Source organism: Narcine bancroftii, chromosome 2 (genome assembly GCF_036971445.1).
Source record: "Narcine bancroftii isolate sNarBan1 chromosome 2, sNarBan1.hap1, whole genome shotgun sequence".
In the NCBI taxonomy this organism is placed as follows: Eukaryota; Metazoa; Chordata; class Chondrichthyes; order Torpediniformes; family Narcinidae; genus Narcine; species Narcine bancroftii.
Window position 1 is genome coordinate 309375898 of NC_091470.1, and position 13248 is coordinate 309389145.

Consider the following 13248-nt stretch of genomic DNA (forward strand, 5'->3'; position numbering starts at 1 on the left):
TCTGCCCTGGTGTCTACCAGGAAACACTGACCATTGGCCTCGTCCACCACATGGAGGAGGCTGTTCGTGTGGCCAGCAGTCACAGCCATCAGTGGTGGCTGACCCAGTCGATTGTCTGGTACGAGCAGGGTTGGTGACATTTGTGAGTGTATGCTCCCCAGCATCAGTGATAGAAGCACCAGGTCATCTGGTGCTCTTCAATACTTTGTCTGGGGGCAGGCTGTGGTTGGCTGGGAGCAGGATGACCTGGTTCATTATGGCCTCATTGTCTCTCTTCGTCCACCACAGCATGTCGGCACGGGCTGCGACCTTCCTGAGGTCTGATAAGTCCTTGTCTGCTAGCAGGAGCTAGATGTCCTCCGGCATTTGTTCGAGAAAGGCTTGCTCAAACATCAGGCAGGGTTTGTGACCTTCTGCCAGTGCGAGCATCTCATCCATCAATGCAGACGGGGCTCTGTTCCCCACGACATCAAGGTGCATCAGCCTGGCCATACACTGCCAACGGGAGAGCCCGAAGGTGTTGAGGGGGAGGGTTTTGAGGGTGATGCACTTGCCCTTCTCGGGGGGATCATGAATCAGGTTGTCCACTCTGGTTTTCATTTCTTCATCGAGGACACTTACCACATGGTAGAACATGGTGGAGTCCGAGGTGATCTGCCGGTGTCTAAACTGTGCCTCCGCCTGCCCGAACCACGTGCAGGGCTGGTGGGTCCAGAAGGGAGAGAGCTTCACTTAGACTGTGCTGATTGCTGAAGAGTCCATGTTTGGAGACCAGATATCATCTGGGTTTGTCGAGGTCACCAATTTAGCTGCTGCAACACACAGAAAACACCACTAGACTCAGTGGGGTTTCCAGTAGAACAAATTATTTGAATTTTTTGCGCACCCCTTTAATGTCGGGGGAGCAAGCAGTGGCCTTAGCCACAAGGCAGTGAGTAAGCCCTGGCGGCGCCATCTTCTTTAGCTGACCCTCCAGCGCATCACATACAAACACTTCAAAACAGATCTTATTTGAAATGCCAGAGCTCTGCTCAAGCCAGAGTTCAAGTTCCCAGTACATTTGCAGAAACTTTGAAGGATGTCTATAAGGACTTTACAAGTAGGTGTTAATTGGACATGCTGTGGAGTAATGGATTATTGTTTTGGAATGCAACAGATGGACAAACTCAGAAGATGACGTCCAGAGCCACAGACTGTCGGAATGCAGCTGGTTATTCTAAGAGGATCGTGTGGTTTTCTTTGTAGAGAGAGAGAGAGAGAGAGAGAGAGAGAGAGAGAGAGAGAGAGAGAGAGAGAGAGAGAGAGAGAGAGAGAGAGAGAGAGAGAGAGAGAGAGAGAACATGACAAGTAGCAGCAGCTGGGATTAGAACATGACAAGCTGGAAAGCTTGTGGAAAAAACCCATTTTGAAGACGGGTTGTGAGTTCTTAGTTCAGCCTGGTCAAAGCCCTTGTGGTCCATACAAGAGGAGATGGCTGGCTGAAAAATGTTTCACTTGAAATAAGGGAAATAAAAATTGAACTCTGTGATGACCTGAAAGAAGGAGGTTTTCATCTGGAAAACCCTGAGGGGCAAGTTTCTTCAGCAAGACACTGAAGTGGCTGGTTACAAGGAATCAGTTGTGGGTGTCCAGTGAACAACAAATCTCTCTCGGAAAGCCGACAAGACCTTTTATCTTTCAAGCACCAAAGGCTGGTGAACTTCATAAATGTTAAATTCTGTGCACAGTATAAGAATTGCCTGCAACCAGTAAACTTGGAGGAATGAGAAGTGAGATTGGATTGTGAATTAAAAACCTTTCTGAAGTTACACACACACATTATATACATGTGCACTTAGAATTAGAAGGGGATTAAGTTAGGTTAAGTTAAAGTTTGATCCTATTTCATGTTTAAAGATAATTAAAAGCAACTTTTGTTTAAGTATCCATTTGTCTTAGTGAATATCTATTTCTGCTGGGTTTTAGAGTTCTCTGGGCTCACAACAATAAGTTAAAAAAATATTTTCTATTTGTATCAAAACATATACAGTATTTATTCATAACATAAAAATGATAAAAATTACAAAAATTATACAATTTTTATTTATTTTCTCCCCTCAACCACCCCCTCCCTCCCCAAAAAAAGAAAATGCCTGTCTAATAAACCTATATCTTTTAGTTAATTACTTGGAGTTTAAATAACAATCTTAAACCATAACTAATTTGGGTGGGTTGGATGGGGGCGTGGTGGACACTGCAGGTAAAGTCGTAGAAATAACAAAATTCATGTAGGGTTTCCAAATCTTACCAAATTTTTATGATTGATTTTGTATATTATGCATTATTTTCTCTAATGGTATACAATTTAATAGCTCCATTCACTGTCTATTCAACCCAACAATATCACTGGATTTGCAAGTTACAACCATAGATTTATTTGCTATTGCTACACTTAAAAACTTCTTTTGATAAATATCTAACTTCAATTGAGAAATATCTCACAATAAAAATACTCTGGGATCCTTCAAAATTTGCATCTTCAAAACGTGTCCCAATAAAATTCTTATATCCTTCTAAAACTTATATACTTTTTCACATTCCCAGACTGCATGCTGGAAAGATCCTACTTCTTTATTGCATCTAAAACATTGAGCAGAACAATTTGAATGAAGTGGAGGAAATTTGTATGAGGAATAATATAGTATGAGGTATGATGTAAAAAGCTAAATTGTACCATTAGATATCTAACATTAATTGTATTAGTTACACTTACATAGCATAATTTTGACCATACTTCATCTTGAATTTGTATATTTAAATCTTTTTCCCATCTACATTTGGATTTGAATAAATCCTTTTTTCTGAATAGTCTCTTGTAATTTGATATACATATTAGTAATAAATCTTTCAATAAACATATCCATTATTAGATATCCATTTGAATATCTAATAAACATATCCATTCAAATGGACTTTGTTCTGGCAATTTAAAATTCCTCCCCAATTTTATTTTTAAATATGATTTTAATAAGAAAAAATAGTACTATGTGGTAAATTATACTTATCTTTCAATTGATCAAAAATTTAAAAAAAACAAATTGCAAAAAAACAATCCTTTATTCCTTTTATTCCACAATTATACTAAACATCAAAATAATAATTAAAGGAATTAAAGGATTTTGCTTTAATATTATTTTTGCCAACTGATAATTCTTCATTCCTCTTTCTACATGTACTCCATTCCATACTTGGAGTATATACATCAAAATTGGTGTATCTGATTTTCCTTTCAATAACCCCTCATGCCATTTATATAAAATGTGTTCAGACTTACTTTCTCCTATTTTACTTATTTCAATTTGCACCCAATGCAATCTTTTCATTGGTCTGATAACAAGAAGGCAAAAATCTAAATTGAGCCGCTTTATAATAATGTCCCCTTTGATCAAATTTCCATGTTAATTTTTATAATGCTATCCAAGGTGTTTTATCCCTCCAAATAAATCTTCTTACACTTTTATTTAAACATTGAAAAAAACATTATTGGTAGAAAATTTGGTAAAGATTTAAAAAGGTATTGTAATCTAGGAAAGAAATTCATCTTCACACAATTAATCCTTCCTATTAAAGAAATTGCCAAATCTTTCCATAAATCTTCTTTAATTTTCCTCAATAAAGGTATGTACATTAATTTAAATAAATTATTTAAATTCTTATCAATATTAATTCTTACATATTTAATTGCACCAATCTGCCAGTTAAATTTTGTCCTTTTCTTAACTTGAACATAGTCTGTCTCAATCATTGGCATCACTTCACTTTTATCAATATTTACTTTGTTACCTGATACTAACCCACACTCCGCCAATCGATCATTTAATTTTTGTAATGAGCTTTCAGGGTTTGTAAGATATAATATTAAATAATCTGCAAAAAGACTAATTTTATGTTCTTTATCTTAAAGCCCTCAATCTCATTATCACTTCTAAACACCTCACGTATAGGTTCTACAGCTAATGCAAATAAAAAAGGAGATAATGGACATCCTCGTCTAGATGATCTTTCCAACAAAAAAGATTTTGATATTTGCCTATTTGTAATCACCTTAGCCTTAGGAGAATTATATCATGTTCTTAACCAATTTATAAAATTTGTTGGAATTCCAAAAATCTTCAGTACTTTAAATAAATAATCCCATTCTAATCTATCAAGCTCCTTTTCTGCATCTAAAGCTAAAGCCACTGATGGTATTTTTTTTTCGGAGCCATATCCATTAAACTTAAAAATCTAACAATATTATTCACTGATCTTCTATTTCTAATAAAACCTGTTTGCCCCGTGTTAATCAATTTAGGTAAATATTTAGCTAATTTATTAGCTATTAGTTTGGACAAAATTTTAATAATTAGTGTTCAATAATGAAATTGGTCTATATGAAGATGGAAGCTAAGGGTCCTTCCCTTTTTTTTGGAATAACTCTTATTAATGCAGTTTTAAAAGACTCAGGTAAGTCCCAAAGATCTTCCATTTGATCAAACAACTCCATAAATTTTGGAATAACTCACTCTTTAAATTCTTTGTAAAACTCCAGAGAGAAACCATCCTCCCCTGGAGGATGGTAAAGACAACAATATATCATACAATTATGTAACTTTAAATTGATTTGTTAATTCTGTCTTCTTTTCTATGCTTAGCTGTGATAAATAATTTTGGGCAAATATTCATCTATTTTATCCCCATTCTTCAAAGATTCCAATTTATATAATTTCTTATAAAATGTCATAAACACATCAAATAAAATACCTTGTGTTTTATAATAAGATGACCCAAATCTTCTTTTACAGCTATATTGTTCTCAATACTTGTTTAGTCTTCAATTGCCATGCTAAAACTTTATATGCTCTATCTCCCAATGTGTAATATTTTTGTCCAATTTGTCTTATATCCCTCTGTATTCTATATGTTTGTATTGTATTAAGCTTCAATTTCTTTAATTTCAACATTTTCCTTCATTCATCATTCCTCAATTTTGCAATTATTTTTCCATCTTTTTCATTTCGTTTCCAAAGAATTAACTTCAGACATGTATTCATTTTTAACCTTAGATGTATAACTTACCATTTTTCCTCTTAAATAAGCCTTCAAAGAATCCCATACCACAAATTTAATAGATACAGAATGTTCATTCAGGTCCATTAAAAATTTTATGTTGCCTTATAAAGTCACAAAAATCTTTCCTTTTCAGCAATGCTGCATTAAACCTCCATCTATAACCTATATTTTGCTCCTCCTCCAGTAAAACTGGCATAACTAAAGGTGAATGGTCAGACAATATCCTCACTTAATATTCAATACTATGAACTCTTGTCTGAAGTTCGGAGCCGATTAAAAACATATCTATATAGGAATATGTTTTATGCCTATAAGAATAAAATGAATAATCTTTAATATCGGGATGCCTCTTCCTCCAACTATCAACAGTTTCTTTTCATTCATAAAATTTTTCACATCCTTTGTCACCTTATTTTTAACTATGATTTCTCTTGATCTATCCAACTTGGAATCAAAGGTAAAATTAAAGTCTCCTCCCATAATTATTTTCCCTTTTGCATTAGCCAAAAGCATAAAAATATATTGTATAAATTTTCTATCATCCTCATTCGGTGCATATATATTCAAAGCCCAATATTCAGAATATATTTTACAATTTATCATCACATACCTCCCCGCTTTATCAGTCATTTCATCCAATATTTCAATTGCTAAAAAAATATTTTTATTAATATCGCTACTCCTCTAGGTTTAGAATTAAATGAAGAGAATATCCCCTTACCCAGTCTCACTTTAATTTCATTTTCTATTTCTGTTAAATGAGTTTCTTGTATAAAAGTCATATCCACTTTAGTTTTTTCCCCATATAATTCAATAATCCTTTCCTCTTTATTGGATTCTGAATTCCATTTATATTAATACTAATAACTAACAATTTCCCTGCCATTAGACATCAAAACTAAAACCTATATCCCTCCAGTGTCCCCCACCATCTCCCCATCCAACCCAACTCTCCCCATATATCTTGCATCTATAAACAGTTCAGGCTAAAAACCAAAAAAAAATGAGAAAGGAAGGAAAAAAGATAAGGAAAAACCCCAGAGGCGTGTGATGGTAAAGCGTCTCTATCACCCTGATCTATATGGGATGCAAAACATTAGTGGTCATGTTAGCGTAGTGGGCAGCATCACATTCCCCACATATTTAAAGTTAAAATCATGTTTTATACAGTGGCAATATACAGTATACGCAATGGTTTAGCCTCCACATCCATCTATGGAAATGATGAATTCTGTACATTCACCACCCTCTGGTGATTCCCCTTTATATCTGTTCTAAAGGGAAACATTTTTTGTAACCTGACACTGTTCCGCCTGGTCCCAGACTCACCCACTATCAGTCATCATGTTCACTCTATCCAGGCCTTTCTGTATTCAATAGATTTCAATGAGGTCCTCCCTAATTTTTTCTCAACTGCAGAGACTTCCAGTATCATCAAAAGCTTCACATATAACCCTTTCATTATGGGAGTCTTCTGGACCGTCTCCAATGCCAACACATCATTCCTTGGATAAGAACTCCAAAACTGCTAACAATTCTCCATATGCTATCTGATCAGTGCCTTATAAAACCTCAACATTACATTCCTGCTTTAATATTCTATCTCTCTCAAAATGAATGCAAGCATTGCATTTGTCTTCCTTACCTCTGACTCTATCTGCAAGTTAACAATTTAATAATAAATTCTAACTTCTTACCAATGACTGAAATTAGGCTAACACTGGCCTAGAATTTCCTGTCTTTTGCCTCTATCCTTGAGGAGTGGAGTGACATTTGCAGTTTTCCAGTCCTCCGGACCATTGCAGAATGCTATGTTTCTTGAAAAATCACTCATTCCATAATATTTTCAGCTACACCAAACATAATATGAGGAACAGCAGGGCTTTTTACTCTTATGTCTTGGTCAATGTTTACACCATAAATATCACAAAAAAATGGTCAAATTAACATCATATTATAATTAATGTACTTTTCTTAGAATAATAATAAGAGCACTATAAAAATGGCACATTTTATTTTCATCCAGAAGTGTGCCAAATATCATCAGATTTACCATGCCAGAAAGAAAAATTGAAAAATAGGAAAGGAACAACAGCAAACTTTTTTGAAATATTTATTAAATTAATAGCATTCGCTTTATCATCTTTAATGATAAAGATGCTCCATTTTGAAAAGAAGATTAGTATCCTGAATCAGTTATGTTGTTTGTCTCTTTCCACGGATGCTGTCTGGCATGCTGAATGTTTCCAGCATTTTCAGATTTTATTTTAGATTTCCAACATCTGAATTTTTTTTAATTTATTTTTTCAATTACTCCAGTAACTTTTGTGCAACACCCAACCATCTGAATGTCAAAAGGAAGTGAAATCTAGAATGTCTAATGACTGCAATACACATTTTATCCATTGGCAGTGATGTTGCACTTCTGTCTTTACTGGAAGAATTAATTTTAGGTTACTTAAAATAATTTACTCTTTCAAGGTGAGAAATTTATTAATGAACTTTTTAAACCATTTTTAATATGCTCCTCAGGTTAGATCAGTGGCCATCTTCAGCGGCTTCATCGATGACTTTTCCTCTGTGCGAAGATCAGATATAATGTCATTTGCAATAAAACAACACTCCTACTATGCTAGAGTTGTAGGTTTTTTTTGCTTTTCAAAAGTTTTATTTTCTTGACAAGCTGTGTGCATGGAGGTTTTTTTTATTGCAGGGTACTTACCTATAAACACATACCATATTGATTTGACAGAAAGTTGCTGAAAAATTACTATGAATCTGAATAGAAACAAGTTTTATATATTAAAATAAAAAGCAAAGGCGCATCATTCACACTAGCTACTCACATTTTTCGGGCACATACCAGAAGCAATGGAAATTAAAATGGACTTGCGAACCAAAGCAAAGTTAAAAGTTCTGTGTGTAATTGTTTCTAAAAAGGTAGAAAGGTTCGCCAGTTTTTAGCATTACCTTTAGAAATGGGAAAAAAGTCAGCTCGATTAACCTCTATCTTAATATACAAACAGAAATTCAACAACAGACAGAGCAAGATAGCAAGCAATAGGAATCATGTTCTGTGGTCCTACAAGAGTGGAAACAAGGGACTAGAAACATAGTGAGAAACAGGGCCTGAGAATTCAAACTTAATTAATAGCAGTAGCTATCTTGTTCAGTAAATTTATGAATGCAAATAAGCATATTATAGAAATGTATTGGGAAAGGGCAATGGTACATGGCATTCCAGGGCCTGCACATTCATTTAGCAGTACTCTGCTCCTGCTGATGTAATGGTCTGTCACACAGCGTTATTCCACTTTAGTGCCATTTTATTTTTCTTTCTATCCAAATTGTTCTCAGCACACTACATTAGTATCAACAAAGGTAGCTATCCAAAGGATGTGATTACACCACAGCCCCATGAAGCAAAGATCTGAAACTTTAAATTTAAGAGACATATTTCAAATAAAAACACTGTTTAAAAAAAGGAAGAAGCAATAAAATAGTTCAAGACAAATGAAAAAAAGGATAGAGTGAAACTAAAATAAACAGAAAATTAGTTCATAATATATTAAAATGGAACACAAAAAAAAGTGGAAAAATTACAGATTAAAAAGGAGTTGTTTTAATGAAAATCACTTAAAAATAATAAAAAGCAAATTAGATATCATAAATATGTGATCAGGATTATCTTTTCAGTTCCTCAAACCTGTTCTGTCATGGTTTTAAAATATTGCTGATTTGTATCTGCCTTAAGAACCTCGCAATTCTGAGAATTATAAATTGACCTATCCCCAGGGGTTCCAATTTCTTCCAGGTTTTGAGTGAAGGGCTTTCAAAGATTAATAGCTAAGTTTACATTCTTTTGTTCTGGTGTTCTCTCACCAAGGGAAATAGTTTTGCATCATCTACCTAAAAATGTCAATGAATGGAGTACTTTAGATATCAAAATTTGGATTCTCCTCTCACAAACCTGCTGCAGAATGACTGCCAAACTACTCCACTGCCACAGATTTGACAGTCTGTCCTAATTTAAAGGAGCACTGTGAAGGCTGCACTAATCTGCCTAGATCTACTACTTTTCAGTGACTGCTGGCAATCCAAAATAACTCTAAAAATAGACTGAAAGTTTTTTTTTACAATTCTAAACATTTACCACCATACTCAAACTTTGGGTTATATGACCTGTTATAATGGTGTAAATTGATAAGAATACAAAATCTAATACCTTGTGTAGGTGTGCTGAATCCATGACAGTACCTTTTGAGATTTTTAGGTCAAATAATCACAAGCACTGAAATCTTAACAGTGCCTTCATGTTTACAATGGTGAATACAGTATCGGGAATTCAAGCAACCGGCAGCCTCAAACAACTGACAACAAAAAAAAATTGAGGAAAACAAGTACAAAAATTAAAATAAATAACAATAATAGCTAAAAATAAATATGTTTAAAATTGTAAAAGTAAATGTTCTCTGAAGTATTGGTGAAGATGAGAGCAAATATACAGCCAGCAGAGTGCCTTTGTTGTGCTTTGCTTGTAGACATGTTTGAATAAAGATGCGTGGAACAGCAATGGTATTGCCCAAGATGAAGAGCTGGTTGATGTTGCTCTCTTAAGATGTCTCCTTATCCCTGCTTAGTAAGAATTGCCTTGGTCAGAGACTTTACCTGTAAACTTGGGGGGGGGGGGGGGAGGGGATGGTGGGAGGAAGGTTTAATTATCTATAATGTTATTGTTTGTCGTTTAGACGATTGTGAAGGGGTAAGAACCTGCAGATGCAGTGATGGTTAAGTTCTTTCAAAAGTTGTGACTGAAAATAAAGTTAAATGCTTTATGGTTTATATATTCATGCAAGTGAAGTTTGTTCAGTGTAAGTACAGATTAGTAATTTTGTCTTTTAAACTTTATTCTTATATAGGTATATTAGTTAGGCATTGTAAGAGTAAGTCTCAAGCAACTTGAAATACAGTTATCTGTCATCTACCAATCCTCATGGATAGATGCTGCATCCCAGGGGTTTTACTGTATTAATATACTCACCTTGCTTCATCAGCTGAGAACCCCCTGGTCTTTCAGACTTGTTTGTAGCATTTCCAACACTGTGAATTCAAGTCCCAGACTATAAATCAAATCCCCAAATTCTAGACTTACATACAAGTGAAGAAATGAGGGAATGTTTAGATAAAGAACCCATCTTTTTGTTCAGGTAGATGCAAAATATCACCTGAACCTATTTTGAAAGAAAGCAAATTATTCCAAATTTCTGCTTAATACTTATCCCTTAGCCAATATCACAAAATAATGATCATAATGTCATTTAGAAGAGATTGCTGTACACAAACTGGAATTAATCTTTCTTCATCACAACAATAAACATGGTTCTATTAGCTGTGAAGGCTTTTGGTTTATTCAAAAGTTGGAAAGATGTTGGTATAAATGCCCAATATTTTTCATTATATTATCTCTAATGTATGCATATCAATTTGCTGAAGTAATAAAAATGTTTCAAATCTTTTCAAGTTTTTCTCAGATTGAACTCAAAAAATTAGCATTAACACCAATTTATATAAATGTCATAAATTATCACTTTTCACATATCACGTGCAAGATATTAGCAAACAGCATAGAACAACCAAGTTAAAAATGATTTGTGTAATCGGTTTATTTTTAAAGCCACTATTTTAAATTGGTTGATTCCAACATGATTTGCAGTGTATTTCCAAAAGAAAGTAAAAATTTATGGTACAGTATTTAATAAGGTTCATAAAAACTAGGACCAAAACCTGCAGGACAGCAGGTATTACAGTTTAAAAGATATGGATCCTGTCAGTATCAGCTAAAGCATAGAATATAAAAGTAGGATGGTTATGCCAGCTTTGTATACATATTGCATTGAGTTCTAGTTATCACAGGAATAATATAAATATGTTGGGAAGGGTGCACATAACATTAAAGATATGGTAGATCTGTTTAAAAAAAAATTAGCTATTACAATGCACTGTATATAATATGGTTGTTTTCTTTGGAGTCTAAGAAACAGAAGGAATATTTAATTGAGGTGTATAAAATCAAGGAAGATAACTATGAAAAGGAAGTCTATATTTCTATAAGCTAAAAACCAAGAGGGATATAATTAAACATTTAATAAAAGGATTAATGGTGAGATGAACAAAAATCATCTGAAAGTAGTAGGGATGTTCAATTCACTGTATGAAAGGCTGTGAGAGACAGAAATTCTCATCACATTTAAAATATGCCTGGATATGTATTTGAAGAGCTGTAATCTGAAGGTTAGGGATCAAGTACTGGAAAATAAATTAGATTTGCTCTTTTTGTCCAGTGTGAACACAGTGGGATTAATGGCTTACTTTATCGCTGTAAAATTTGAACAATTCTATAAATTCTCAAAAACCAAATGGAAAAAAGTGATCAGATAAATTATATTTTTAGCAATACTGGCTGAAGGACAAATATAGATGACAGCATAGGATGAACATCTCTGAAAAGCATTGTGTATTTTTTTATGTTCACACATGAGAGCAAACATGACCCAAGTTTATAATCTCATCATTATCAGAGGTGCAGATTTTCTGAAGTGCATCTTCTGCACTGAACTAAAATGTCTCATTCTTATTGTTCTCAGGACTTTGGAGTCAGAAACAAAAAACAACACATGGCAGAAAATGTCATGGAATAGTTTGGAGGACTCCAACAGTAATCACAGGATTCAGAAGAATATAAAAAAGAGAAAATGGAAGTAAATGAAGAAGGATTGTTCAACAATCAATGGGGTACTTTGGCTATTTGACTGACCAAAATAGACTGTTTAAAATAGTTTAAAAGATAAGTTGATTGCAACAAAACAGTTTCCTGGAGTCTTAATTCCTTGATCGCCTCTTCCAGTGCGTCAATCAAAAATTATGTCCTTACCTCGGGCTCCATTTGATCTAGTCATTACCTGTCATACAGCATAAATATTTTTGTGTAGCTTACTCAAATATAAACTGCAGAACAGACCAGAAGCTTTTGCTATTTTGGAGTTTGGGTCCAATAGGTTCAATGGCTATTTCTGTGAACTTTTGAACATAACACTATTTTCTTGAGAAAGCATAATTAATGTAAGAATCAATGAATCAAAAGCAATCTTTTAATTTTAGTTTGTATGGCCACTGACCAGTCGTCTGTTTTTCCGTGCTCTATTGATGGTGCCTTTGTTTGCATTGTGTTAATGTTTAGTTCATTCAATTGTTGTAGCTAGGAAATTTGGGTACCACAACAAGGAAAGTCAACACATTTCAACAAAAAAAATTGGATAATGAACTTTTGATGGGGTGGATGCAGTGTGCTGTGGCTGCCTGCACAACTACACTCACCTATTCTGGAATGGAAGACCAGTTGAGCTGACCCACTCTACACAAGAATCATCACATAAGGCAGATAATAGCCCTTTTTCCACTGGAATCCCAGTTAACTGGACATGCAATGTCCCAGGATAGGAAGCCATTTGTGCTGTTTCCGCTGGGCCATCCTGAACTGGAACATTGACTGCTTTTCCACTGAACACAACTCATCCCCAGGGATTGGACAGTCTACCTTTAAATGGAAAAGATGGAAGTTGTCCTTTTTCCACTGGTTTAATCAGCACGCCGGCATCAGCTGACACCGGGGATATAAGTAGGATAGATGCTGTCAATCCCCACCATGATTTGACATAATTTGATGCCAGCATGCTGATTGTTTTCCTTTTCCACTGGACCCTTAACCAATTAATTCCCCATTAATTCTACCAATCCCCATAGGTGCCAGATACCAGGGATTTAACTAAATTTGTGGTTTAGCACCTCAACTTCCTGGGTAAGATGCAGCCTTCCAGACGCAATGTTGAACGCTAAAACTTTAAGCTACTCCGTCTGTGACAGAACTGGCCATATCTGCTGCAAGTTGTGTATCTGTGACAATATTCTTCCCTCTCCATAAGCACAGCCTGAACTGAAACAGTCTTGTATTTTGCAACTTTTATATTGTATTATTTGTGTTCACTAACTGTCCTCATTTCACAACTTTTGTTTACTTTCATCCTCAGAGTTGTCTTCATAAATCTGATGAGTGAGTGTAAGACCTTTATACCAATGGAGTTTATTAACCAAATACCTGTT

At 34.7% G+C, this 13248-nt stretch overlaps 1 protein-coding gene across 6 annotated transcripts in view; it reads right to left on the reverse strand.

Moving 5' to 3' along the window:
- Window positions 1–13248, reverse strand: part of LOC138755508 (putative Polycomb group protein ASXL3) — a 360016-nt gene that overhangs the window by 213065 nt on the left and 133703 nt on the right. The gene's annotated exons all lie outside the window — the stretch shown is intronic.